Source organism: Chiloscyllium plagiosum, chromosome 3 (genome assembly GCF_004010195.1).
Source record: "Chiloscyllium plagiosum isolate BGI_BamShark_2017 chromosome 3, ASM401019v2, whole genome shotgun sequence".
Taxonomy (NCBI): Eukaryota; Metazoa; Chordata; class Chondrichthyes; order Orectolobiformes; family Hemiscylliidae; genus Chiloscyllium; species Chiloscyllium plagiosum.
This window is the reverse complement of record NC_057712.1, coordinates 48263703-48291671: the sequence shown is the minus strand read 5'-3', so window position 1 is coordinate 48291671 and position 27969 is coordinate 48263703. Positions and strand designations below refer to the sequence as shown.

Here is a 27969-nt window from a genome sequence, read left to right as displayed (position 1 = left end):
TTCACAAAGCCCTGTGACAGAAGCAGTCAGGAACATTTATCTAGAAGCTATTAGAAAGCAATTGGATATTCAACCAGAACAAGGGGGCTGAGATATCAATACTTGTGAGGTCTTTTAAAAAAAACGTGGAGGATTGCTTGACCATCAAGCTAATGGAAGACATGCAAAAATATTTACTTTGGAATCCATCTTGGACATGCACAATGATTAGAGTACACTCTGTTATGGATGGTCTACAAGAGTTTTCTTATGGATGATTGTGATGTGTTCTACCTAAAGTGATGGTGCTTGAATACGGTAATAGTGACAAACATGACTCATGTTTTTACTGTGTAGGAGCAACGTGAAATGGTTTGCTTCATTTGTTGCTCAAATCATTTGAGATACCTTACCAAAATGTGCTCTGCCTATCACACAACTTAGAGATGTTATGTGAATTTTGGCACTTGTATGATGCTAGCTATGTAGACCGTATGTCCCAAAGACTGACAAAATGTATCAAGTAGCTGCTCATAATAGGCAAGGTACTGACAATGTTCAATCAAGCAGTGGTCAGTAAAGCTCTAAACAAAGTGCCCAATTTTTGATATGATTTCGCAATTGGAAACACTTATTAAATAATTATGAATGTGCTAATCAATTTAGAATTGTTAGTCAAGCTCATGCTCACCTTTGCACACTGGAAACTGCATATATTAATATACAAGGCCCTGCTTTTTGCGGACATAAAGAACACTTACACATCCCACCTATTTCAACTGAACAAGGGTTCATTCCTCTGAGCAATACCTTGAACTATCAAAATCAATCCACCCGGTTTAAATTTAAAGAAAGCTTGGCAGCTAATTGTCAATTATTACCTAACTGGTGCATTCTTCATGGCAACACCTCAATGAACCAGAGTTCTTTTGCTAATAAATCAACATGCTCAGCTCGTGCATTGTAAAAATGCTGTTCCCTTTGAAGTTAGTATTTCTTACACATTGCTCTGATGAACGTAAGACAAAAAAGTTGAACAAATGATCTTTTTCAGTAATAGTACAACTTCTAAAGTAAAATCCTACAAGAAGCAAAAAGCCCAAAATTGTGTTAAAAGATATTGTGAATTTACCAAAGTTACGGAAGTGATCAAAAAATATGGAACAAACAAGAGAAAGTATAATCACTCAGATTGATGAAAATTAACAAAGATCTTGCATAATATACAGTAGAGCCATTATAAACTAAAATGGAAAGAGTATTATTCCAATGCAACACAGATCTTAACCAATTGTATATTGAATGAACTAGATGTTAAAAAGAGATCTGAGAGGAACCATAAACCTCAAACTTTCCAGAAGACTGTCAAAGTCTCAAACCAGTTCCAATAGAAGCTACCGTTCTTCCAATTCAGAAGAAAACACATTCAGGAGAGTCATGAAGCCTCTAAATCAAGAGAATCTGTGAAGGCAATGTGTAAATCTAAATATAGCAAGTTAATTTTATTCAATAACAATGATAATTGGGATAAAGGCTGGTAGAAAGTGATGTACATGCCGCTGTAAAAGATAATGCTAGGAGAAATCTGTTAAGTGCAACAGATTTCACAGAGTCATGTGAACAATGTTTTTGAAAAATGGGGACGTATCAGTCAAAGAATAAATAAACATCTTATTGTTAACTCTACCTGACTCTCTAGATCCTACGAGCTGGACCAAAGTGGTGGATGACTCCCATTCACCACAGGAACCACAGGTAGGCAGCAGCGGTTGCAATGAATTTCAAAAAGTCACATGGCATACCTTTGTGTCAGTCCCCATAGATGTAAATGAAGATTGTTACAATGTGTACAAAATCCTTGTGGTGAAATGAAGAAGTAAAACTAAATTCATAATATAAATAATTAGAAGCTACAATGTAGAGCTAATACACGTGCTTTGTTAATGTGAAAACGCATAGTATAGTTCTATTAGTTAGTCATTAGATGTTCAGATATCTCTTTAGATCTTAATTCTCACTAACAGGATTGTAGTAGCCTTTCCAGCCATTCTGATTTTGAGACCTAGAGAACCGACAAATTTGTTATGTTTATTTTAGTTGTAGGTGTCGTTCCAATCCATATAAAGATCAATAACTATTATCAATATAAATTACTGAACGACAAGATTGCATATTTTTAAATATAACCCAGCCAAGTAAACTCAACACAGATTAAGCATTGCTGATATTTGAACAAAGCCTTCAATAAATGTCAATTTGTATTAATGGTGTATTTTCTTATGGCAACTCTTCTATCAATCGGAGTTCACTTGCCAATTAACTAGCAAGCACTACTCATGTGGGGTAAATATTGGCTTTCTCCTCAAATTGGTATTCTTGTGAATTGTTCTCATGAGTATAAGATGAAGGTTTGACAAACTATACCCTTTTTTGGCAAGACTGGGTCTAGCGCAGGCAGTCAGACCACATGAGGAAGGCCCTGCTCTGAGCTGCTATAATGTAATGTTTATTTGAATTGCTTTTATCTGAATGAAATGCCAGTCCTTCAGCTATATTTTATTTTTAACTTACTTTAACATTACAATGTTTAAAAAATAAGATAACTACTTTTCTCTTTATACCTCTTTTGTATCTAAGATTTGTAGTTGGGTGCTTGTACCTAAAATTGTGCCACAAGAGGTGACATTGTAAAACTTCTCTCACTATAGTCCTGTACTTCTATACCTGAGATCACATGACAATAAAGGAAATTTTATTCTAGATGTTACTTAACAGCCACTAATGCTCCAAACAAAATAAAGATGCTTTCACTTTACCCAATTGATGTGATTGAGATAGAACATAGAAAAGTACAGCACACAACAAACCCCTTTGGCCCACGATGTTGTGCCGAGATTTAATCCTAATGTAAAATATAGTAACTTAACCTACGCACCCCTCAGCTCATGCTATCCATGTGCATGTCCAGCAGTTGCTTAAATGTCCCCAATGATTCTGCTTCCACCACCACTGCTGGCAATGCATTCCATGTATTCACAACTCTCTGTGTAAAGAACCTACCTCTGACATCTCCTTTATACTTTCCTCCTAATATCTTCAAACTATGACTTCTCGTACCAGTCAATCCTGCCATGGGGAAAAGTCTCTGGCTATTGACTCTATCTATTCCTCTCATTATTTTGTACACCTCGATCAGGTCTCCTCTCATCCTCCTTCTCACCTTAGAGAAAAGTCCGAGCTTATTCAACCTTTCTTCATAAGGCAAGCCCTCCAGTCCAGGCAGCATCCTGGTAAACCTTCTTTGCACTCTCTCCAAAGCCTCCGTATCTTTCCTATAGTAGGACGACCAGAACTGGACACAATATTCAGCAGGGACTTGTAGAGCTACAGCAAAACCTTGTGGCTCTTAAACATGACCCTCTGTTAATGAAATTCAAAGCACCATATGCTTTCTTAACAACCCTATCCACCTGGGTGGCAACTTTGAGGGATCTATGAACTTGCACACCCAGATCTTTATGTTCCTCCACACTGCCAAGAATCCTGTCTTTAACCCTATATTCAGCATTCGAGTTCGACCTTCCAAAATGCATCACTTCACATTTATCCAGGTTGAACTCCACCTGTCATTTCTCAGCCCAGCTCTGCATCCTGTCTATATCACGCTGCAGCCTGCAGTAGCCCTCTCTACTATCGACGACACCTCCAACCTTTCACCACATTTCTGGCAAAAGTGTTGCATACCAAAGGAAAGATCCTACATCACACCCAACTTTCGCCCAGACCATCATCTTCCTGATCAGTTTATAAAACATCAAAGCACACTTAATTGTTCCTTTAATCAACACATAGTGAATTCTAGTTTCTTATCGAGAAATTAAAGTCACAGTTATCTTAAACATACTGAGCTGTTAGAGAAAGGGATTCTGGCATGAGTAATGTACAAAGGTTATTGTTGGACACAGTGCAAGAGATTTTGTGTTTAAATTGTAAAAGAACATTTAGAATTTGACTTAGAATTGGAACTTAGTTTTATTGTCACATGTACTCACATGAGTACAGTGAGACATATACAAAATTGTTACTTATCGTGCCATATTCGGTACAAAGAGACCAAGGATAGATAAATAACGAAATAAAAAGTTCAGCATTACAGTCCCTCGAGCAGACCGCATTACACCCACCTCCAGTCTGTGTCAGGCCTTGCCTCCAATGTTGCCAGGACTTCACCTCCAGTCCATGCTTGGCCTTGCTTCCAGTCCGTGCCTGGCCTCACCTCCAGTCTGCACTGGGCCTTGCCTCCAGTCCTTAATGGGACCTCACTTCCAGTCTGTGCTGAATTCAACCTTAGACTACATAAAGAATGGAGCCATGCTGTGGGCACGAAGTTCCACCACATGCGATGACCTACCGAACATTAAACACTGCTACAACTAATGACATATCTGTCCCTGTTGTGGGCCTAACACAGACACTATCTGGGCACCAAGCTCTGTCACTACTGGGGGGCAAATGGATTCACAAGTCGAGGGTCCAGGCATGCCGAAGCCAGGAGTCCTCACTCCTGGCACTGCCACCACTGCTGCTGATGTCCTTCAATCTCAAAAGATGAAAGAAAAGGAAATAGGGAAAAAAAAGACAGAAAAGGAGAGAGGGAAGGATGCAGCCCACGTGGAGCATATGGGTTCAGAAACCCTAACACTCCATGACATGCCTGCACCATCAATTGTTTGGGATTAACAGGATTATGTTTTTACTGTGTGTCTAATACTTTAAAATTCATACTATAACTAAATGGATTAATTTACTCTGATTTATATTCACTTATTTTGCTGGATATACATCTGTTTCATTATTGAAACAAACTTTTGCTCTTCTGCCTTAGTTAGAGGTGAATTTATTTAAAAAAAACAAATAAAACATGATGTATCAAATTGAGATTTCAGTCTGGGATATGACTTGTGAATAATAATATCAGCTGGGATCATAACATTCCAGATGAGACCAAGGTGAAGAAGGAAGAAGACGATCTGTGGAAAGGTGGAGGCCAGGAGCAGGCAAATAAAAGATTTCATGATGCACAAGCCAAAGAGAAAAGTAATAGATATTGTGAACAAAGAACAGTTGTGTCTCAATTAGAGGTGAATAGCTGCTTAAAAATCATCTGACTGTAACATGAAGGAATAAAGGAAGAAAGCAAGAAAAGAACAAGCCAGCAAAACAATAAAATAAAAAAACTAAAATCACACAAACCCAGATGGAGGCAAATGTTGTTATCTGAATCCAACAATCTCAATGTGGTGTCTAGAAGTTTGAAGAGAGTTCAGTTGAAAGATTGAGATTGTGTTGACCTTCTCTGAAACACTCTAGCAGATCAAAGACAAAAACGTCAATGTGGATTAAATGGGTAAATACAATGACAAGCAACTGTGATTCAGAGTCAAGTTTGTGGAGTATTCCAAAACTGAATACAGCTCCTCCAGATGGAGTCTGATCAAGGCTCTAATACAATGAAGCTTCATTCCTCATTTGCTTCCAATACCCTTGTGTTAAAAGGCACATTCCATGAGTCTTTTACATGACTTTGTCTACTTAGTGCCACACCCTGTAGTCCATGCCATTAAATATTAATGATAATAAATTAAATTCCACAAATAAATGCAACTTTGTGGAATCTGTAGAGCTCTTTAAAATCTATAATGATGAGCCCAGTGTGCTGAAAAGAAAAGATTGCAGAAACAACGCACAGTATTATAGCTGAGGCACCTATCTGATCACATTGAACAGTGTGATTTTTTTTTATTAATAGAACACATTTGGGGACAGGTTGTGATCCATAGTTTATTTAGCATTTAAAGGAACTTTCAATGTATTTCCTATGTTACTTGGTGCCAGTGTCAACATTAGCCATGTCTGTACTCAAACTTTGTTCATTTTGCTCTTGCATCCCTTTTGCTGCTTCCTGGAAACTTTCTTCTTCTCCAACAGACCGTGTCTTGCCAGCTTGTATTTAAATTCATTCTTCTGAGCATAATCTAAGGAATTGTAGACCATGGCAACTCCTTTTGTTCTACCACCAGCAAATTGCACCCTGAAGCCAAAAACAAACATGACACCTGGCATCGTCTTGTACATCCTTGCCAGTTCTTCCTAATTTCTGACTCAAAAACTGAGGTTTGCAGGGCGGAGAATATTGACAACTGTTTTCTCGTGTTGAAGCAAGTGATTTGTCCTAACATATTGGTTTTGATGGTCACAGTATCACTCATCTCTTACGTGTACCAAACACTTGGAGAAAATGTAACAAAAAAAGGGTTGATGTACCTCTATCAAGAACTTCAGACTTGTAGCATCTGCTTCTCAGAGGTTAACAAAGCCTCCAACATCGCTGTCAAGAAGCACACTCAGAACGTGAATAGTGCCTGTGCCTGAAAGAAACTTTGGTTCTTTCTCATACATAATGAAGAAGTCTAATGTCTGCTTGAGGCCCCCAATCTGTGCCATTACAGTTTTCTGTGAGGCCCATTTGCAGCCAAATAGTCCTCAGGCAGCAAACGCTAAACGAGATTTCAAAATCTAATTATTTTCATGAGGTATTTTCCAACCCAATAATCACTGTCAAGCCAACTGCAATGTTCTCTTATGCCCATCTACCCACTACTACACATTCAGCAACTGCTTCACCTGCCGCTGGCCAGGTGTGCACTTTTGTGCAGTTTTGGTCTCCTAGTCTGAGGAAGGACATTTTTACTATTGAGGGAATCTAGTGAATGTTCATCAAACTGATTCTCATGATGGCAAGACTGACATATGAAGAAAGACTGCATTGACTGGGCTTGTACTCACTAAAATATAGAAGAATGGGGGTGGGGGCGGGGGGGGGAATCGCATAGAAACATATAGAATCCTAATGGGATTGGACAGGCTAGATGCAGGAAGAGTGTTTGCTCTGTTCAGGAAGTCCAGAATGAGGGCTCACAGTTAAATAAATGCAATAAGCTATTCAGAACTAAGATGAGGAAGAATTTTTCACTCAGCGTTGTGAACCTGTAGAATTCTCTACCACAGAAAGATGTTGGGGCTAGTTCATTAGATATATTCAAGAGGGAGTTGGACATGGCCCTTGCTCCTAAAGGGATCAAGAGATAAGGAGAGAAAGTGAGAGCAGGATACTGAAATTGCATGGTCAGCCATGATCATATTCGGCATGGACAGGTTGGACCGAAGGGTCTGTTTCCATGCTGTACATCTCTATGACTCTATGAATGGCAGTGCAGGCTCAGTTGGTTGAATGGCCCACTCCTGCACTTATTTTCAATGAACCTACGAATCAAAACTGTTACCTTTCCCTTAATAACTACTGCTTCAGTCCTCCCTAATACCCACTCCATCAACCTCAGCTTTTTTGACATTGTTAAGACCTCTAGAGTTTTGAAGAACTCGTTCCAATTTCCCCTTCATGTTCTTTCATCTACAGGGGGAGAAAATCCTCATTCTCTCTTTTCAGTTAAAATCTCCCTGTGAAGATCTCTTCACCAATCAGCCCCAAAATCGATCAATCCAAGTAGTGAAGATGGGTAACAATTAAAGCAATAGGAAAATAATACTGGGTTTATTTCCAACAGGGATGGATTTGGGAATTAGGGAAGATTTATTAAATTTCTATCAGACACTGTTTTGACTCAGCTTAAACTGTCAAGCAGAGTTCTGGGGCCGGGTTGTCAATTACCACTGGCAACAGGCGAGTTTGTGAACTTGGACGACTTTGATCCCCGGGTGTGTCATTAGACTCCACCAACTCCAGGGACCATAATTCACTTTCTTGTCAACACTCCCCATATCCTTTCACTTCATTGTTGGTCAGGAATTTATCTCTGCCTAAAAAAAGTTCAATGGCTCTGTCTCCACTGTTCTTTGAAGATTCATGACCCTCTGAAGAAAATAAACTCACCTTGTTTCTATTAAAAATGGTAAGACCCTTCTTCTAGTTTTAGTCTTTCCCACATGGGACATTCTTTCAGCATCCATCCCAATGAGGCCTGTCAGGATGCTTTTTTGTGTGGTTTTAAGGCCACATCTAAATGTTTGAATTCAAAGCAGACTAGTGGAGAAGAAGACAAAATCCAAGAATAGTCTTCAAGCTTAAGCCTTTGTAAGATTCTCTTCATTGCATGTTAATACTATTTACAATGACACATGTCAATATAGCAGAAGCAGAACTTATTGTTATATTGTTAATAAACTTACCTACATTCTAACAGCCTTCCTTCTTTTATCTATCTGACTAACCCAATTCACAGTGTTCTATTTAAGCCGTTTGAGAAACGAATCCATGGCATCATTACAAGGCTACTCCCAGGGGCTAAATCCCTTACAGAAAAGATATCTCAGCGATTTAACTGGACACTTGCTCCAGCAAGAACAGGGGGACATTAGGATTGTGAGTTGCTTGGTTTGTGTACATTCTGCTGCAATACGAATTAGGCACCTGACAACATGTGTGATCGGCTAAGAGAAATTATTGTAGCGACAGGAGGAGAACTTCTTCAAGGTTTGCTACTTCCCATAATTTATCAGATTATTGAATCTTTCTTGATAAACTGGTTGCATCTAGGTCCTTCTGGTGATTGAGTGAATTTCTTCCAGCAGATGCTGGGAACAAAATCATAGTTAAGCTGCAAGAGAGGTGTCCCAGAATTCAAGATTGATCTCTGGATGTTATCTGTGTGAATATGTGTCAAATCTCAGTTGGAAGGGCACTCATGATTGTTCACATGGCTGATCAAATCCAATACCCCATTCCAAAACTGCACCCCAGAAGTTGGGTGCCAAATTTGCCCATGAGCTAATTAAGTACTTGCGTTTTAAAATTCATTTTGTCACATATGTGGGTTGATAGTAGCTTTGAATTCCAGATTCTAAATTCCTGTAACAACTGCAGAGGGATTTAAACACATTTTCCAAGATTTTTGACCTGGAAGCTCTGGGTTATTAGTCCAATGACGTTCCTACCTCACCATCTCAAAATGCTTCACGTGAGTAATTACCAATGAAGCAATAACAATAACAAAATATTTGAACAGGTACACTTAAAATTGGTCAAAAAGTAAATTTTTATGACTATTTAAGGGAATTAGGAAACAACTTCTAGAGGTCAGGGAGCACCTTGCAAAATAAGTAACGTCAGGGATGCAGAGGAATGCAGGGACATCTGATTATTGTTTGAATAGATGGAGTTCAAGGGATAAGGGAGGGTAAGGCTACAGAGGATTTAAAAGCTGGAAAGGAAATTCTAAAATTGAGGCATCTCCTATGTAGTTCAATAGCACGTGATGACAGTCCTGGTACTAGCTAGGTTTTGAGCATCAGTTTTACATGAACTAACAGTTATGGTAAATGAAAGTTTGGAGCATCTGAGGAAGTTTGAAACCTGGGCAATCTCATGGTGGAACTATAACAGTGCAACTTTGTCTAGTCTTATAAGATCCACAAATTGATTCAAATGGAGAGAACAAAATTCATGGCTTTAATAGTTTATAATTTTCTGATCCAACTTAACATTTAACAGAGCTCTTTGGAAATATTGAAAAGGTCAAAAATTTAAGGTTGAAGGTGACATTGCCAGGACTGGGCTGGTAAAAGGGGATAGCTGACAGCAAATAGCCCATATTATTCTCGGAGTAAATATCACATACATGACCTGCGGTTGGATATTTTACATATCATTTTTCTTGAATTTCCAGAAGTCTAAGTTAATAAAAGTGCAGGCTGGAAAATAGAGCACCTAAGATATTGGTGACCAATAGAACAAACAGCTTATCTCCTGAAACAATGAGAATCAAGGAGATAGAAAGACAAGAATTGTTGAGAAGGAATCAAATTAGAGTCAAATCAATACAGAAAGAGAAATGAAGAGAATGAAAGGAATATTGGATTAAGGAGGAGGGAAAAATTGACAGTGAGAAAAAAAGCGAAAAATCTCAAATTTTCAATTTGTATAATCTGTAGCAACAATTTACTACCTACAGGAATAAAAATAGAAATTTTTCATTGTTCATTTTATGACCGTGTAAGGTTTCATGGATTACAAGAACATAAATTAATAAAAGGGTCCTTACTTTGTTAAGTACCAGCTGTAACATTCTCTGGTAATTTAAATTTGTATTTATTACACAAATACAGAAAGTTCTGCTGTTGCTTACTAAGGCTAATAGTCAAGCGGTGCAAATTATCCACTGATATGGATGTCTCTTTCTTGCCACACATCTTGGGTTATTTGCATCTTAATAATAGCAAACATAAGCATGCTCTTTAAGGAAGACACATTGCAACTGAGCACAGGTTGACCTAAAAATTTACTTTTTGACCAATTTTATCTCCTCAGCAGCATGCCTAGAAGTAACAATGGGTTGAATTGCAAGGTTATTTTTGGTTAAGTACCAAATGCCTTGATCTGTGGTCAAATGGCAAGCAGCAGAAATGGTTAATAAGCTGATTAAGAGCTACAATCAAGCCTACTGGAAATTTTGGTCAAGCTACTTTAAACTCTGACCTCAGTAAAACTGCAGGTGGGGCATGTTGTGACCTGCAGTTTCCTGTATTGAACAAATAAGGTGAGTGTCATGGTGTCTCTAGATGTGCTGGCCATATTACCTTATGTGGAGTATGGAATGAATGTGCTGTTTACGGCTTGGTATAAACATTTGGAAGTTGTTTACTAGTACATTCCATTGGCTGGGATTAAACAATGTAATCAGGCTTTGATCAATTCATTGGCCGAGTGTCAGAGATTTTTCTGGAAAGGAGTGCACTTTCAGATACGTTAACAGACAAATACATTTTCTGAGAAGTCTTCGAGACGTCATTTGAGAAACATGTGCCCTGATGTAATCTTCAGAGAGAATAAAGACCCATTCGGCGAGACCTATGTAGGGAACAAAGTTGGCCACTTCACGCAAATTGTGGTAGTATTTGTTTAGGCTAAACATATAGAGTTAAAATTAGAGTATGAGTTAAATGTGGTAAGAATGCTCCACGAATGGGAGGCCATTCCCTCCCAGCGGCCGTGAAGGTCACTGCTGTTCTGACCATCTATGCCACCGGCTCCTTTCTGGGAGTGTTGATTACGTTATGTGGGATTATTGCCAGCATGTCTGACACTCCCTCATACATACAATCCCAGTTGCTCACCCTAGTTGCTATTTAAACACCAGGCCATACAGTGCACCTGTCATGAGCTATAATCCATCTAAACACCTTCTCTGAGTCACTGCTACTCTGTCCCAGTGTCTGGAGATTGTGCCTGTGGACCACCCACAGACACAATCTCCAGCAGGCATGCATCACATGTGACAATCTATCAAACAATCCTGAACATTAACTTCTTTTAATAGACAGCAAAAGGGAACACAGTGCACCCCGAAAATGCAAACCAAGAGCCTGATGCAGCTGAGCTCTGTCAAGTAACAGGAGATCATCTTCCTCCTCAATATCCATGTCCTCCTCCTAGAAAAATTGTTCTCCAAGTCTTTCACTATCTGTCCCATCACCTTGTTGCCTGCTCCAATTCTGCAGAATGCAACTTGCCAGGACGATGCAACACACTCTGTCTGGACTACACTGTAGGTCCCACTCACCCCTCCAGACCTGTCCAAACAGAACTGCATCTTCAGCAGCTCCAGCATTTGTTCCACCACAGCCCTGCACCAAGTATAGGCAGCAAAAAAACCTGTGCTCTGCATCAGTTAGGAGATTGCGCAATGGTGTGTTCGGTTATGGTCACATTGTGAGCAATTCTTGTACTCCAGTAACCAGCTTCGTAAGGCACCTGGACCCTCAAATACACCAGGTATTCAAGAGTGTTCCTGGATCCTGACATCATGGTAGCTGCAAGGCAATATTCCTTCTGTGCTGAGCAGCCATGCTCCTGCTGGAATGTTCCACATAAGCCAATCGGTATGCCAACATACTGACCTCCACATGCAGAAAATTTGGAAAATATTGCTGACAGGTTAGTGGACACATACCTCTAGGATGTGGTGATGGTGATCTCAGATCACCTGAACATTAATAGAATGGAACCTCTTCCTATTGAAGAATTCTACAGCATTTTGATACGGCCTCTCAGTGCCATATGTGTACAGTCAATGACACCCTGTACCTGAGGGAGCTCAGCTGTGTTCCTGAATCTTACTGCCCAGGCTACAGCATTGACCTCACAGTAGAGGAATGAAATGAACCAATGTAACATGGTACTAATGACATCAGTCACTGTCCTGATGCATTTGTCTGGGGAAGATTGAGAGATCCTACACAACTCACCCAACTCTCCCTGAAAAGAGCTAGTGATACAGATGGTCAGAGCAACAATGACCTTCACAGCTGCTCGGAGGGAATGGCCTCCCATTCATGCAGTGCTCTGGGCTCACTCCAGTATCTGGCACAGTTCTGTCACGGTACCCCAGCACTTACAGTGTACAATGTTTCACTCATCTCCAGGAAACTGAGTCAGGGCTGAAAAATATTAGTTCTCCTGTGCAGCCCACTCATCCTGAGTGACCCAGTGGTTCAATGGTTAGCACAGCTACCTCCCAACACTAAGAGCCTGTGTTCAGTTCCACCCTCAGATGACAGCCTGTGTGGAGTTTATACATTCTGCCTTGTCTATGTGGGTTTCCTCTGGGCATTCTGGTTTCCTCCAAAGATGTGCAGGTTAGGTGGAATGGCCATGGGAAGGGCAGGGTTATAGGGTAGGGGGTGGGTTGTTGTTGACTTGATGGGCCAAATGGCTTGCTTCCATGCTACAGGGATTCTATGACCTCTCCATGAGATCTCCTGTTCCCTGGATGCTGCCTGACCTGCTGCGCTTTTCCAGCAACACATTTCCAGCTCTGATCTCCAGCATCTGCAGACCTCACTTTCTCCCAACACTAAGAGCCTGTGTTCAGTTCCACCCTCAGATGACAGCCTGTGTCTATGTGGGTTTCCTCTGGGCATTCTGGTTTCCTCCAACAGTCCAAAGATGTGCAGGTTAGGTGGAATGGCCATGGGAAGGACAGGGTTATAGGGTAGGGGGTGGGTTGTTGTTGACTTGATGGGCCAAATGGCCTGCTTCCATGCTATAGGGATTCTATGACCTCTCCATGAGATAGATGTTCCTCATCATCTACACTGCTGCTGCTCCTGGGCTTGCTGTCAGCCTTGATCCTCCTGCATCCATTTTCACCTTCTTAGGAAGACAGCCACAGCAATATCCCACCAGTGGCTGGGTATAGGATTCTTGACGGAAATGACATACAGTCACATTCCTGATGAAGAACTTATGCTCGAAACATCAACTCCCCTGCTCCTTGGACGCTACCTTTTCCAGCACCACACCTTTTGATTCTGATCTCAAGCATCTGCAGTCCTCACTTTCTCCTACAGCGTCACATGTTTGTCAGCATCTGAGCAGATGAGGGCTGCACACACACTCCTCCACACATTGAGGTATGCAGCACCCCAATAACAAGGGCCCGGTCTGACATAACAATTTTTCAGAATTGTAGACTCTTCTTCTCTGTCTACAGATGTTGCTAGATCTGCTGAGTTCTTCTGTTTTTTGTTTCAGATTTCTGGCATCCACCATATTTTGCATTTAACTTGGGCTGAGTGACTCCCCCATTATATCAATAAGGGAATATCTGCTGCATTCCAAACCCCTCCCCTTCCCAGACTCATGTCAACCATTCAACTTACCTTGGCATGCAGTAGAGTCCATTATAATACTAACATGACAGACAATGAAGCGATAGTCTCTGTCTCCTGTAGCATCCTTGCAAGTATCGAATGATGGGTTGTTTTTGGCCGGCATTTGCCACTTTTTAAGCCATTGCTGCTAGCTTCTGTATCATTGAGATGTCAATGTTAGGTTTGCAACTCCCAATGAGAAGGGGTAATTTGAGTTTGATGCTTACCTCTATTTAATCTCTGAGCACCTCTACTCTGTATGTATTGCATATGGGTGAAGAAAAAAATTGCAAGTTAAATGTTGGTGGAGTTTGCAAACTAACAATTCACATACTTGCCCTCTGAATGTCCTAATGTCCAGCAAATGTTGATCCTGTTGTGCAACCATCAAACTGTCACTGATCCTGCCCATCCTGCATGATGTCTCAGTCGGCACGGTGGCTCAGTGGTTAGCACTGCTGCCTCACAGCACCAGGGACCTGGATTCAATTCCAGCCTTGGGCAGCAGTCTGTATGGAGTTTGCACATTCTCCCCGTGTCTGCATGGGTTTCCTCCGGGTACTCCGGTTCCCCCCCCACAATCCAAAAGATGCGTACATCAGGTGAATTGGCCATGTTAAATTGTCCATAGTGTTAGGTACATTAGGCAGGGGTAAATATAGGGTTGGGGTGGATTACTCTTCGGAGGGTCAGTGTGGACTTGTTGGGCTGAAGGACCTGTTTCCATACTGTAGGGAATCTAATCTAATCTAATCATTTTCCAGTGATATTTCATAGCTGGAAAACTGCACATTATGGCAGGAAATGCAGCACATGATGGAAGCATTAGAACCAGGCTCTGCTTGGTGAGCAGGAACCAAGCACCACCTCCCTGCAACTGCCAAGAGACCCCTTGTCTTCTTTTAAGTCGCTTTGTTTCATGAGCCCATTTCCATCCATCCTTTCTATTTTAAGACCCAGCAGATTGAACTTTGTTTGCAGCTGTCGTAGATGGTCCCTAAACCCTGACATTATATCTTAACAATCCCCACCCAGCTCCTGTACACTTCCTTGGTGGAGAACTTTATAGAAGTCATTGCCAAAAACCTCTTCCCATATACATTGAGGTTCCTTCTTCCATTGACCTTGCCCACTTTTACACACACTTCTGCTTTCTCCCCTTGACTGGCCTACCCCTTTTAGCAGTGTCCCTCAAATGACCATACAGTTCCCACATACACTCTCCTCAATGATCAATGCATGAACCCTTCAGGACTGCACACAATCTCAGACAATGAGGAGAAAGTGAGGACTGCAGATGCTGGAGATCAGAGCTGAAAAATGTGTTGCTGGAAAAGCGCAGCAGGTCAGGCAGCATTAGAGGAGCAGGAGAATCGACGTTTCGGGCATAAGCCCTTCTTCAGGAATGAGGAGGGTGTGCCAAGCAGGCTAAAATGAAAGGTAGGGAGGAGGGACTTGGGGGAGGGGCGTTGGGAATGCGATAGGTGGAAGGAGGTTAAGGTGAGGGTGATAGGCCGGAGAGGGGGGCTGAACACTTTAACTCCCTCTCCCACTCCGCCAAGGACATGCAGGTCCTTGGACTCCTCCATCGCCAGACCATGGCAACACGACGCCTGGAGGAAGAGCGCCTCATCTTCTGCCTAGGAACCCTCCAACCACAAGGGATGAATGCAGATTTTTCCAGCTTCCTAATTTCCCCTCCCCCCACCTTTTCTCAGTCCCAACCCTTGGACTCAGCACCGCCTTCTTGACCTGCAATCTTCTTCCCGATCTCTCCGCCCCCACCCCCTCTCCGGCCTATCACCCTCACCTTAACCTCCTTCCATCTATCGCATTTCCAACGCCCCTCCCCCAAGTCCCTCCACCTTACCTTTTATCTTAGCCTGCTTGGCACACCCTCCTCATTCCTGAAGAAGGGCTTATGCCTGAAACGTCGATTCTCCTGCTCCTTTAATGCTGCCTGACCTGCTGCGCTTTTCCAGCAACACATTTTTCAGCTCTGATCTCCAGCATCTGCAGTCCTCACTTTCTCCTCATTGTCTGAGATAAGGCAACTCTCCAAATTTTGGCACCAGCTCCCAAATGTTAGTGAGGAGGACTTTGCAGGGATTGACAGGGATGTTTTTCCTGCTGTCTATTCCGATTCCTAGGTCGATGCCAGGTGATCCATCTGGTTTCATTTCATTGAGATGTTGTAGCAATTGGTACAACTGAATGGCTTGGTAGGCCATTTCAGAGGGCAACCAGGAGCCAACCACACTGCTGTGGGTCTAGAATCAAATGTAGTCCAGACCAGGTAAGGGTGGCAGATTTCTTTCCCTAAAGGGCATTAGTGAACCAGATAGTTTTTTTCCAAAAATCATCAATGAATTTATGGTCATCACTAGCTACTTAATTCCAGATTTTCTTTTAGAATTGCATTCAATTTCCACCATCTGCCATAGCAGGATTTGAAAATGGATCCCCAGAACATTATTTTGGTCTCTGGATTATTAGTCTACCAATAATATCACTAGGCCATCACCTTCCTAGACAAATAGCTCAAAAATGTGACTGACTCTGGTTCTAACTGCTGCCTTTGTATCTCGTCAACAGGTGATATGCCATACCCTTGACTGCTGCTGCTGACTATACAGGATTGACCATTGCTCATTCTTAGACTGCATTTGAGCATATCCTCTGATCATGCCTGGCCCAAGTGGATGATTGACCATGGCAAAGCCCAGACTATTCAGAAACTATAATAATATGGGGGCCATCTGCCCAACATGTTCCACTCCTACTCTTCCAGCTGCCTTCCCTACCTCCCTTGTCCTCTTGAACAAACTGAGGACAAACACCCATGAGTTTCTGACATGGCCATTTAGTTGAATAGATGTACAGCATATTTGTCACACAGGCATCTGGGACATGGTAGTTGTTAGATTGCCATATCTGTGTGTACCATGCAACAAGATGTCTTCTATCCAAACAGATCCCAACCGACCAGCATTCTGCCGAAGTTGTTGTGTGAAAGAACAGGTCAATAAAGCAGTATTAACAGATTTAAACTGTAGCTAAAGGACCAAGCACTAACTGGCATAGCATGGCATGTCAGAACAAGGCATGTATGCTAAGACCATGCAGGTAGGCAATAAATGGGAGAGAGCAAGTCGGCAACCCTGAAAGGCTGCTTGGTCCAATTCATGAGTTGGTCTGTCCGTGAGTGAATTATCCTTGCCACAATCTTTCAACGGTGATTGTTAGTTTATCCTGCAATGCATTACGCAAGTGGATTGGAGACATGGCATGATTTTTGCAAAGGGTTGTCAAATGTTGGATGCCAATGTCTGTTGGATGAGGGGTGCATGTGGCTGGTGCCCAAGATCATGCCTAGAAGTATTAACATAGAAGGCTCTTGGAACCAGCAGTGAGTTGAAGTTGCCAGATATCCACTCTGACTTCATTGTCGAGATTTCCTGATGTTGCACTTGTTCTGTTTGTTTATTAAGATAGGAAGGGAATATTAATGAGGTGCATTTTGCTGTTCAGAAGGTATCTAACAAGCAAAAATCCCTCTTAATTGGCAATTTGTCGCTGCTTAGTGCTCGCTCAGCAAATGCATAAAAGATGCTACACATTGCCCCCAATGTCAAGATAGACCTGGCTGGATTTCTTGTTCGATAATGCCACAAATCCTGCTGTAGCCCACATCATTCGGGCTCCAGTAAGATTACATCCATTAAGTGTTAATTGATTCTGGCCAGTGATGACACCAAAACGCACTTTCAGTTCCAGCAAATTGCACATATTCAATTTGGATTTTACAGATCATTAAACATACATCTGAATGAGGCAGAGATTCGAGATGTTCACCTCTCTGATTGCTAATGAGGTTGACCTAATCCACTCAGAGGAAATGATAGACTACATATTAATCTAATAGTTCAGTTGTCCTTTGCCCTGGGGGCATAACAAGATCAACATTTCTCTCTTACTAAAAAAACAAGTTCCTATAAAGAGCCATCAACCTTCAGAAGTACCTACAGCTTTAAGTTATATGAGCCACAAAATGCATTTGACTGATATTTTGGGTGCAGAAGGCATGGTTCACAGCATGACCAGATGCATTAGAAATGAGGTGAGTGGGATACAAAATATGCCAACCCATCTTATTGTCAGCATCCATGAGGAGCCACAAGGCAACCTCCAGAATCCATGTCAATACAGATGGCATTTTCCCCACATCAACTTCAGGGCCAAGGTTTCTCATGAAGACAGCATGTGCTCCAGACTGCTTTCTTTTGTTAAAGGTGCATGACCAATGAAAGGTAAAGTTCAGAACATTGTACTGCAGGCTGCTGGATTTTGTTTTTGCCAAACAGGGAAGCAAGCAGCACACCAGAAGAAGGAGAGAGCCACCAGAATTTGTTAACCCGCTCGACCAAGCTATGTCAAAATGCTGAGGCAAGGACAAACACCATGGTTCCTGCAGGAATGTAAGAAAGTTTCAACATGCCAGTTGAACAAATGGGTACTCCAGCACTGATATTCTGTATTTCCTCAAACAGGAGAGCTGACATACAACAGGCAGGAGATGCAGCTCTGGGGAAAAGCACCAAGTAACTGTTCTCTCAGCATCCATGGTCCTCAGCAAACAGGGGACAAGTGGGATCTATGACACCCTCCAAGGCCCTCTTAGTTAATGATAATGGTAAATCGCTGCCTTATGCAGCTTAACTACTTGCACCTCATCCTAAATGGAGGTACAGGACAGAAACTGTTACTGGAAAGATTATAAACATTTGGCTTTCCTTATCAATGTCCAGCCAACAATCCCAAATGTATACCATTCCCTCATCCCTCTAGGTTTTAAGATAGCCATGACCTGCCCAGCTGCTCATCTCCTATAGCTTCCCTTACAAGGCAGGTGAAGGAAGAGGGAGAAGAATAGTCCCTTGATGTGCTTATCTGAGGAGAAGAGATTGGGCAAGTTGTGCTGAGAATTATTGGAGTTTAGATGGATATGAGGTGATCTTATTAAAAGAGATAATATCCTGAGGGGACTTGGCAGCATGGATGTTGAGAGGATGTTTGGCCTTGTGAGATAGTCCAGAACTAGGAGGCAGAAGCGGTTTCTCAATTAAGACAGAATGAAATTTCACTAACACTGGAAGCAGTGAAAGTGGGCTCACATATTCACAGCTATGTTGGACAGATAGTTTACTGACAAGAGAGTTATGAGTTATGAAAGGGTTGTGGTCAGGAAAGTGTAGTTTAGACCATAATCAAATCATCCATGATCTTATTGAATGGTTGAGCAGGTGCGAAAAGATGAATGGTCTATTCCTCCTTCCCAATAATCTTTCATTCCCTCGGTAATCAAGAAACGATCTCTACCTTACAAATGTTTAAAGCCATGTTGTGCAACTTCTCTCAGGCCTTCCTTTTCACACAAAAAAGTAGTAGTAATTTGGAATCACTGCCTCAAAAGATGATAGAAAAAGTGTTCTTCAGTTCTGAAGAAGATTCTCTGGACGCTGCTTTTTCTCTACAGATGCTGCCAGGCTGGCTGAGTTATTCTGATAATCTCTGTTTTTGTTAAAAATGATTGATGTTTGCCTATTGGAGCTCTCAAGACTGAGATAGTCCTGTATGGGCATAAAGGTATCTGAGGTCAAGGTAGGTAATTGCAGTTGAGCTGTAAATTTTGTCATAAGCTAATTGACTGGTAAATGAGACAGCTGAATGGATTGCTCCAATGTTCTTATTCATACACTTATAGTCTTTGAATGACACATTGTTAAGTCTGGTCTTCCTGTGTGGACTCTCACCCAGATTCAAAAATATACTGCGCATTAACTGACATTTAAGTATAGGGGCACATAGTTCTCATATCACTCTTCACTGTTGCTTTGCAAGAGGAAATTCCTCCCCTTTTGATGTGAAGTAACTTACCTTAAGTAAAGGTTACTGTCAAGTCACTTGGAAAGAAGAAGTTATAGGTATTTTTAATCAAACTAATTATATATGCTATATCCTAGCTCAGATGTAGGGACACTGCTACTGTACCACAAAGACTCCTCAGAAGCTTTTATCAGGAGATAGACTATAGAAATGTGAAAGGCATGTAGAAATCCAAGCAACTATCACATTATTTTAAAATTATGTGGGATTTGCTGAAAATGCATTAACCAAGTGTTGAAGCATAGTAGTGTGGGCAAACAGATAAGAGTACATGAGCTACAGACAAAGCACCAGATTAGATTAGATTACTTACAGTGTGGAAACAGGCCCTTCAGCCCAACAAGTCCACACTGACCCGCTGAAGCGCAACCCACCCAGACCCATTCCCCTACACCTAACACTATAGGCAATTTAGCATAGCCAATTCACTTAACCTGCACATTTTTGGACTGTGGGAGGAAACCGGAGGACCCAGAGGAAACCCACGCAGATATGGGAGAATGTGCAAACTCCATACAGTCAGTCACCTGAGGTGGGAATTGAACCCAGGTCTCTGGCGCTGTGAGGCAACAGTGCTAACCATTGTGCCACTGTGCCACCGTGCCGCCGTGCCAATGATCAATTTATGTACACAATATGTCCTCCATTATGCATCAAGAAAGATAGTTATAAATATTTTGGAACACTTTGGTGCCTCACCCATGGCATTGCAAGATGCCAAGAAAAGGATTCCAAGTGGTATGTAAGAGCAGTGGTTGTCAGCTTTGCTGAAAATCTGTCATTGGGCTTTTGACAAAGCCAAAACATAATCTTCAGACAAAATGTCAATTACCCAGAACAGTGAGTGAATTACCCTGCTACATTGAAGGCAATAGTTGACAGACTCCAAAATTGAGTAAATGGCCTATTTTGATTCACTTAGTGAATTGTCACAGGCAATCGTGAGACGAATAGGTGTGGACCTCACAGGTGACTACTGTACAAATTGAGACTCACCGACCAATATGTGACAAAAAATGTAACAGTGGAACTGGAGTAGCTACCTTTCATGGTCAAGGCACCACATTGCTGTCACGTTGCAGATGTGCTAGCGACACTAAGAACTTTGCTTGTGCATTTGTGTTATGACGTTTGTTATCTATTTCTATAAAGTGATTCCATCATTATCTGGATTCCCAAAGGAGGAATGAATTCCAAAAGGTTCAAGGAGCAGAGGTTTATGATACTTTTGAAATCCCACTTGTCATAGCTTTGATTTAACTTTAGCTGACCAGCGGGAGTCTGAAGATTGCAAATTTGCATACTGACCTCGGCTCATTTTTTTTTGGTAAGGTCTCTTTTGTCCCATTCCACTGTGATTGCCTGTGGTACTTCTGTTGTAACTTTACCTTTGATTAAACAATTTAACACAATCTAGAGAGAGATGCTGGGATTGCCTAATTTAGAGAGGAGAAGGTGAAGGGTAGATTTATGAATGTGTCCAAAATTATGATGGGTTTTGATTGTGAGGAAATGGGGAGGAATTGTTTCAAAATAGCAGGGGGCTCAGTAACCAGAGGACACAATTTTAAGGTAATTGGCAAAAAAATAAGCAGTAGGGAGATGAAGATATTCACAGCATGTTGCTATTGCCTCAGATGCATTGCCTGTACGAGTAGTGGAAACAGATTTAATAATGCCTTTCAAAAAAAATTGTATAAATAATTGAAATGGGAATAAATTGTAAGGTTGTTGTGAAACTAATTGGATAGTCTTTAAGCATAATGCACTGAAGGGCTTCCTCCTGTACAGTGTCATTCGATGATTCTTGTGATTTATTCCAAAAGTTCCTCTTTTTTGCAAAGCGGTAAACTTATTAACTGACACATAATCCTAATGACTTGTCTGGTGTGAAGCTACATTACAGGTACAGCGACTGACATGGGAACTGGGGCAAGAAACCCCCTGGGCTATAGAACTGCAAAGTACCATTCATCTGACTGCACAATCAAGCTAAACTAACAGTGATGCATGAAAGTTCCTGAATATGTTTGTTCAACCTGTGAAACAAAATTGAATGAAAGAATATGTGTTACTATAGAATACATGTAAAGACATTTATTTTTCCCTTAAAACTAATAACCAACCGGTGCGATCTTCCTCAGTATTATTCCCCCACTTATCAAAGATGCCAACCAGAGTAGTTATTTCAAATGCAACTCTACATTACCACTTGCAGCAAAATGTTATTGGAAATAACGCATGTAACGTTAGTTTGGACTCAGCTGTTAAGCAAAAAAGTAATGGCTATAGGGATTCAGAAGATAACTGGATCTTAGAGAAATACATATTTCATTTGCAGATTACTTCTGTAGAAGCAAGCAGTCCACTTTGCTCGATATTAAAAGGGAAGAGAAAAAGAAGAAAAAAATCATAATTATATCTATATTGGCTGTGGTTCATTTATGTCATTTCACTAGGAAGGGACAGATCCAATTTAATATCTTATGAAATATTTCTGTGCCCTAACTCTTTATAATTTATAAGCAGCATTATCGGTGTCAACCAAAGCATGAAAAGTGACCATCAGATTCAATAATTCAAACTGAAGATTTCTTATCCGCATATGCAAGTCTCTCCCGCCTTGTCTCCTCATCATCTCTGCAACCTTCTTTAAGTTCTACAATCCTCCTCATTTCTGTAACTGTCAGTGTCATCTCTGTAAACTGCTCCAGATCCTACAACCTTCATCTCTATAATCTTGACCACTATAACTCTTCTCATTTGTGTAACATTATCTAACCCTAACAATCCTCCTCATCTCTGTAACTTTCTGCAATTCCTTTAACCTTCTACATCCCTGTAAACACTTGTAACTCTTGTAACTTGTAACTCTTCCCATTCTCTGTGGTCCTCGAAGTCTGTGTTCCTGTGCATTGCCAATTTTTTCACTCCACTTTTGGCTTCAGTTACTCAGACTCCACGTTGTGGCACAACCAACACAACCTAGTCACCTCTCCAACTGTTTCCCATTTTTAAGACGCTCCTTAAATCCTATCCATATGAGCAAGGTTTTGTCCATTTGTTCTACTGCTGTCTCCTCCCATCGTTCAGTGCCAAAATATTGCTCAGTCACACTTCTACAAATCATCTTTACCTTTTGACTGTCATAAAGGTGCTATATAAATGCACAATCTGCTGCTGTGTGAATCAATGTAAATTATCAAATGTGAAACATTATAATCCTTGTCCATTATGAAAATACAGGTAGAAGTGCAATAATCCTAAACAAACACATAGGGCTGAATTAAACCAAAACTCAGTCAAGTGTTAGTTTGGGAAGATTAGTTTGTGGGCGGCACGGTGGCACAGTGGTTAGCACTGCTGCCTCACAGCGCCTGAGACCCGGGTTCAATTCCCGCCTCAGGCGACTGACTGTGTGGAGTTTGCACGTTCTCCCCGTGTCTGCGTGGGTTTCCTCCGGGTGCTCCGGTTTCCTCCCACAGTCCAAAGATGTGCAGGGTCAGGTGAATTGGCCATGCTAAATTGCCCGTAGTGTTAGGTAAGGGGTAAATGTAGGGGTATGGGTGGGTTTCGCTTCGGCGGGTCGGTGTGGACTTGTTGGGCCGAAGGGCCTGTTTCCACACTGTAATGTAATGTAATCTAATCTAATTAGAGTCGTAGAGATGTACAGCATGGAAACAGAACCTTCGGTCCAACTTGTCCATGCTGACCAGATATCCAAACCTAATCTCGTCCTATTTGCCAGCACCCGACCTACATCCCTCCAAACCCTTCCTATTCATATATTCATCCAGCTGCCTTTTAAGTGTTGCAGTTGTGCAAGCCTCCACCACTTCCTCTGGTAGCTCATTCCATACACGCACCAACCACTGCGTGATTACCTCACCACAGGGAAAGGACTTTGTCTATTTATCCTATCCATGCCCCTCATAATTTTATAAACCCCTCAGCCTCTGACGTTCCAGGGAAAACAATCCCAGTTTATTTAGCCTCTCCCTATAGCTCACAGTCTCCAACACTAGCAATATCCTCGTAAATCTTTTCTGAATCTTTTCAAGTTTCACAACATCCTTCAGATAGGAAGGAGACCAGAATTGCACATGATCTTCCAAAAGGGGCCTAACCAGCATCCTGTTCAGCTGCAACGTAACCTCCTAACTCCTATACTCAATGCACTGACAAATAAAGGAAAGCATACCAAATGAACTCTTCACTATCCTATCTACCTGCGACTCTACTTTCAAGGAGTTATGAACCTGCACTCCAAGGTCTCTTTGTTCAGCAACACTCCCTAGGACCTTACCATTAAGTGTATAAGTCCTGCTAAGATTTGCTTTCCCAAAATGCAGCACCTCACATTTATCTGAATTAAACTTCATCTGCCACTTCACAGCCCATTGGCCCATCTGGTCAAGATCCCATTGCAATCTGAAGTAACCTTCTTCGCTGTTTACTACACCTCCAATTTTGGTGTCATCTGCAAACTTACCAACTATACCTCTTATGCTCATAACCAAATAATTGATATAAATTATGAAAAGTAGAGGACCCAGCGCTGATCCTTGTCACAGGCCTCCAGTCTGAAAAACAACCCTCCACCACCACGGTCTTCCTTTTACCTTTGAGCCAGTTCTGTATCCAAATGGTGAGTTCTCCCTGTATTCCATGACATCTAACTTTGATGACCAGTCTCCCATGGGGAACATTGACAAATGCCTTACTGAAGTCCATATAGTATGTCCATCACTCTGCCCTCATCAATCCTATTTGTTACTTCTTCAAAAAACTCAATCAAGTTTGTGAGGCATGATTCCCCATGCAGAAGGCAAATGTTGGATATCCCTAATCAGTCCTTGCCTTTTCAACTATGTGCAAATCCTGTCCCTCAGGATTCCCTCCAATAACTTGGCCACCACCGACGTCAGACTCACTGGTCTATAGTTTCCTGGTTTGTCCTTACCATCTTTCTTAAATAATGGCATCACGTTAGCCAACCTCTAGTCTTCTTGCACCTCACCTGTGAATATTGATTATACAAATATCTCAGCAATGGGTCCACCAATCACTTCCCTGGCTTCCCACAGAGTACTAGGGTACACTTGATAAGGTCCTGGGGATTTATACACCTTTATGGATTTCAAGACATCCAGCACTTCCTCCCCTGTAATATGCACATTTTTCAAGATGTCACCATCTGTTTCCCTACATTCTACATCTTCCATGACCTTCTCCACTGATGCAAAATACTCGTTTAGGATCACCCCATCTCCTGTGGCTTCACATAAAGGCTGTCTTGCTGATCTTTGAGGGGCCCTATTCTCTCCTGAGTTACCCTTCAGTCCTTAATATATTTGTAGAAACCCTTTGGATTTTCCTTAACCCTATTTGCCAAAGCTATCTCACGTCCCTTTTTTGCCCCCCTGATTTCCCTCTTAAGTATAATCCGACTGCTTTTATACTCATGTAGCTGTCTATAGCTGACACGTGCTTCCTCCATTCTCTTAACAAAACCCTCAATTTCTTTAGTCATCCAGCATTCCCTATATCTACCAGCCTTTCCTTTCACCCTCACAAGAATATACCGTCTCTGGACTACTGTTGTCTCATTTCTGAAGGCTTCCCATTTTGTAGCCGTTCCTTTACCTGCGAACATGTGCCCCCAATCAGCTTTTCAAAGTTCTTGCCTAATACCATCAAAATTATCCTTCCTCCAATTTAGAACTTCAACTTTTAGATCTGGTAAATTGTTTCCCATCACTGTTTTAAAACTAGTAGCCTTATGGTGGCTGGCCCCAAGGTGCTCCCCCACTGACACCTCAGTCACCTGCCCTGCCTTATTTCCCAAGAATAGGTCAAGATTTGCACCTTCTCTCTTAGGTACATCAACATACTGAACCAGAAATTTTTATTGTACACACTTAACATATTTCTCTCCATCTAGACCCTTAACACCATGGCAGTGCCTGTCTATGTGTGGAAAGTTAAAATCTCTTACCATAACCACCCTTTTATTCTTACAGATAACTCAGCTCTCCTTACAAATCTGTTTTTCAATTTCACGCTGATTATTAGTGGGTCTATAACACACCTATTAAGGGATTATCCCTTTCTTATTTCTCAGTTCCACCCAAATAACTTCCCTGGATGTATTCCCAAAAATATCCTCCCTCAATACTGAAATGTTATCCCTTAACAAAAATGCTACTCCTCCTCCTCTCTTGTTCCCCTTTCTATCCTTCCTGTAGCATTTGTATGTTGGAACATTAAGCTGCCCGTCCTGTCCATCCCTGGGCCACATTTCTGCATTTGCTATGATATCCCAGTCCCATGTTCCTAACCATGCCATGATTTCATGCCTTTCCTGTTAGGCCCCTTGCATTGAAATAAATGATGTTTTCAGTCCTACCTTGTTTTCTGCCTTGTCTCTGCCTGCCCTGACTGTTTGACTCGCTTCTGTTCTCAACTGAACCAGTCTCGGATTGATCTCTTTCCTCATGATCTCCCTGGATCCCCCCCACTCTACTAGTTTAAATCCTCCCGAGCAGCTCTAGCAAATCTCCCTGCCAGTATATTAGTTCCCCTTCCAGTTTAGGTGCAATCCATCCTTTTTGTGCTATCCCAGAAGAGATTCTAATGATCGAAAAATGTGAATCTTCCCATACACCAGCTCCTCAGCCACACATTCATCTGCTCTATCCTCCTATTCCTACCCTCACTAGCTCGTGCACTGGGAGTAATCCAGATATTACTACCCTCAAGGACCTCCTTTTTAAACTCCTGTCCACCTTTCTACATTCTCCCATCAGAATCTCATCCTTTTCCCTTCCTATGTTGTTAGTTCCAATGTGTACAATGACCTTCTGCTGGTCCCTCTCCCCTTTTAGAACATTCTGCACCCTCTCTGAGGTATCCTTGATCATGGCACCAGGGAGGCGCATACCATTCTGATTTTTCGCTGTTGGCCACAGAAACATCTGTCTGTGCCACTGACTGGAGAGTCCCCAAACACAATCGATTGCTTGGAACCGACATACCCCTCATTACATTCGAGCCTGATTTGATACCAGAAAATTGGCTGTTCATGCTAAACTCCCCTGAGAATCCATCACCTCCATATGTTTTCCAAAACAGCATACTTATTTGAAATGGGGATAGGCACAGAAGACTCCTGCACTACCTGCCTCCATCTCATACCTTTCCTGGAGTTAACCCATCTATGTGAATGTATCTTTGGCTTTTTTCCATTCCCATAGCTGCCATCCATCACACCCCCTTGCTCTTGTAAATTCCTCATTGCCTCTAACTGTCACTCCAACCGGTCCATTCGATCTGATAGGATTCACAATCATCGAGTGTTCCTGCGTGCAAGCCCTGATGAGTTCTCGAGTGATTGTCCAATGCTAACCTTATTAATTCTGCTCTGTGCCTCTATCACATTATGCTCGCCCTTGTGTATAGTCACCAGCAGGGGAGTACTCTGGTGCTAAGACCTTCCAGGATGCCTGTGCCATTTTTAAAGTTCAGCCATTCTTCACACCAAACACCACCAGCAGAAAGAACCCTTCACGAGCACACAGTGGCAGGGACAATGAAGGAAAAGGGTCTGTTGGCATGGGTGACACTCCTTGGAAATAGAACCTCACTTTCATAAATATATTGTAACTGAACATCATCAGCTGTCCGATCAATTGTCACAGTCGCTACAGCAACAAAAAAGAAGCTACAAAGGCAACACTTCCTTAAAGCCATGCCATGTCAGGAAATCTTGTCTGAGGGAGTGCTACTCTCTCACTAACACACAATGTAAACTAACATCTTCTCCTTGTTCAATGTGAGACCATCACCTACCAGAAAACCTTCAAATAGTTGAAAGCATTCTTTTATATTCAGCACTCAATAAAAAGGCAAATGAAAAATAAATAAATAAAGCCATTTTGCTTCTGGCAACAGCTGTAACGTCTTCATGTGGATGCTGCTCAGCAGCAGCTGGATATTGCTACTGGTCCTGGGCTTGTTGGTCCACCTGTTCTTTCTCCATTTCTCTGAGCTTTTGTGGACTGTACTGGTCTTTAGCTGGATCCATTGGACATAGCTTTCAAAGCCCTGAATGGGGATTATCAGAAACAGAACAGGCCCTTAGTCATCTGAGCAGTCACCATTTGCAGCATAGCTGTCAATACAGTGGTTATAAAGGTCTCCGACAATGGGGGCCATAGAATGCCAATATATGGATCTTTGATATAGCAGATCTTATTCGGGTATGAGCAGCACAAATCATTTCATGGAAATGCAGTGCAGATTGATCACAGTGTG

General features: G+C 41.8%; 1 pseudogene; it reads right to left on the bottom strand.

Annotated features, from left to right (window-relative positions):
- Nucleotides 1–5898: 5898 nt before the first annotated feature.
- On the bottom strand, nucleotides 5899–6248 carry LOC122548636 (annotated as a pseudogene).
- Nucleotides 6249–27969: the final 21721 nt, after the last annotated feature.